General features: G+C 53.3%; 1 protein-coding gene across 1 annotated transcript in view; it reads left to right on the forward strand.

The window, feature by feature from the left end:
- The first annotated feature begins 6 nt into the window (after positions 1 to 6).
- Lhx2 (LIM homeobox 2) overlaps positions 7 to 2,597 on the forward strand; it is a 32,514-nt gene continuing 29,923 nt past the window's right edge. Inside the window, exon 1 of the mRNA XM_008824534.2 lies at positions 7 to 396. The gene's annotated coding sequence lies outside the window, so the exon portion shown is untranslated. The remainder of the gene's footprint in view (positions 397 to 2,597) is intronic.

A 2,597-nucleotide genomic window follows, 5' to 3' on the forward strand; every position in this document is an offset into this window, starting at 1 on the left:
TGGCAGCGCGGGGCACGCGGGGACTGCGCACCGCGGCCAGGGTGGCAGCTCCCCGCCCTGATTGATTTATCAACCCAGGCTGAGCCAACAGCCGCTGTGATCAGTGCGCCGCCCGGCCTCCCGGGCCGGCCCCGCAGGCTGGAGCGCCTCGCGGTCCCCAGGAGGGAACGCCTGGTCCCCCGGCCCGCACCCTGGTGCCCCTCCCCGGCCTCCCACGCCCACCGCCGGGCCCTGGGGCTGCCCTGCGCCGCGTCGCCCCCGCTGGGCACTGTGCCAGCCCCACCAGCGCTCACCCTGCCGCTGCCCCCCAGCCCAGCACCGCCACCCCTAGCGCCCCGGCCCCAGCCGGGGGCCGCCCGCAAAGCCGGCCACACCCGCTGCGGAGGGCTCACCAAGGTAAGAGGCGCCGGGACCCGGAGGGCTGCGTGTGGGGCTCTGGGCTGGGCCACCGCGGGCACTCGCGATCCGCACCCGGAGCTGCCGCTGCCACCCAGCCTGGAACCCGCGAGGGCCCGCGGGGGATGTGAGCGCATTGGGCGAGTTGGAATTGGATTGAGTCCCTGGTGGGAACTGGGTGATAGTTACCGGCCTTCCTGTCCTGGGACTGGAGGGTCTGGCTCTCGGGAGCACTGGCTCTTGTTCCCACCTCTGTTCTCTTTTAAAGAATTCTGTTCCTTTCTCACTATCCTCTCTCGGTCTCTGAAGTCACCGTTTCCCGACGTCTCTTTGGAGGAATCATCTCGTTTCTTCTCTTTTCCTCATGCAAGAAGAAAAGTCTTCTATTCCTTTTCCCAATTAAGCCTTTCCTCCCTCTCTCAATTTAGAAGGGTTTTCTCTTTCTCCTTCTCCAAATGAGAAAGAATTTCTCTCTCCCCACAATTTACAACCTTCTTCACCGGTGGCACTCTCCCATCCTGGACCCACTTCTGTTACCCTTTTACTCCCACTTAATTAGATGTACACTGTTCGATCTGAGTCTTCAACTGGGGCCAGGGGGACCTGGTTTTTTTTTTTTTTTTCTGGTACAGGGGTAACTAGGAGAGACTCTTCCCTCAAAGCAGGGTACCAGCAGTCTATCTCTGCCAACAGTAAGAGGACAGCTGTCTAGCCTCAGTCAGGTGCATGGGCATTTGTTTCCAAGGGGGCAAGAAGGGTAGACTTTACCCTCAAACAAAGAATTAAGATCGAGGGAGGCTGTTCCAGCATCTTCCAAAGGAGAAGAAACCCAGCCATAGTCAGAGGGCCACATCTAGCTCCCCTCCTGCACCCCCTTAACTTTAAAATAGTTTAATGAACATAGAGACAAGTCTTTTTTTTTTTTTTCCCACTGCGTGGTGAGCAGTCTACAAAGAGAAATGGGAAAAGAGGGAGAGAGCTTTAACTCTGATCCCTGCAATTAGTTCCCTGGGATGGGGGGGGGACCTGGGAGCCTCAGTTCTTCAGATACAAAAGCATTTAGATCGCTTTAGACCGGTTAATCCTGAGTCTGGCTCGGGTCTCTTTTGTTTCCCAACTCCATTGTGGGTTTTGTGCAGTTTCTCTCTGTTCGAGTGATTGACTAGCCAATGGATGGTAATTATCCAAATGTCCCCTCTGTCCTTTGACTGACTTCTCTGTATTATGGGCAACTGTCATGCATTCTGTCATTCCATATCATATTACATGTATTATCATATGAAGTCCTCCTCCTTTAAAGGAGGGAACCTTGGCCCAGATGCTGCTGCTTTTAGAAGGAAGGGCCCGGAATAATTTGTGCTGGGCACAGTTTGCAATACAGAGCAGGGGACTCGAGAGATGGGAGGTTATGCAGGTAATGTGCTTTGCTGGCTGGGGGTGGGGGTGGTCTCTGGGGTTGAGGTTCTAAGGACTTATGATGGGAACTTGAAGCAGGTTTGCCTCTTGCATCCTTCCAGCCAGGTCCCTAGAGTGGTATGGAGGGATCTGGGGGTACCTTATGAAAAAACTTGGAATCAGCTTGTTGAGCACAGAATATATGAAATATCTACACAGCTGGTTCCTTTTGAGGTACTAGACCATAGTAGTCATACTCAGGGTTCAGCCCTCGAGTCCTAAAATACATCTTGTACCTGAGGCCCTTTACAGGACAAGTCTTTGGACTCTTGCCTCAGTCTGTTGCCAAGCAGACTGGGGATGGAGGAACCAGCTGTGTCTATTTCAACACCCCCCACACACACACACAAGCTGATGCGAAGGCTTTGAGAAGGGACAAGCTTTTCCATGATGCTTTTGCACAGTAAACTTAGTGCCCCTTGGTGCAATTGTGCGTGCCATCACTTAAGAGGGAGGCAGGATTTATAACAAGGAGGCTTTGCAGGCAGAGACTCTGGGGTCCTCTGAATCTGTGGGCAGGACTAAGCCTTTCTTCTGCTAAAATGTGAAAAAAGTGCTTTTATTATTGCAATGGATGTGAAGTGCCGCCCAGATGTACAGCCTCACAGTTAATTACCTTGTTCTTCATCAAATATATAAGCAATAAATTCTCCAGGAAGGAGGTGTGTGTGTGTGTGTGTGTGTGTGTGTGTGTGTGTGTGTGTGTGTACTATGTCTGGGGAGGACAAGAGGGGGCATTAGCTCCT

Source organism: Nannospalax galili, unplaced genomic scaffold, assembly GCF_000622305.1.
Source record: "Nannospalax galili isolate Female #2095 unplaced genomic scaffold, S.galili_v1.0 scaffold290, whole genome shotgun sequence".
Classification (NCBI taxonomy): Eukaryota; Metazoa; Chordata; class Mammalia; order Rodentia; family Spalacidae; genus Nannospalax; species Nannospalax galili.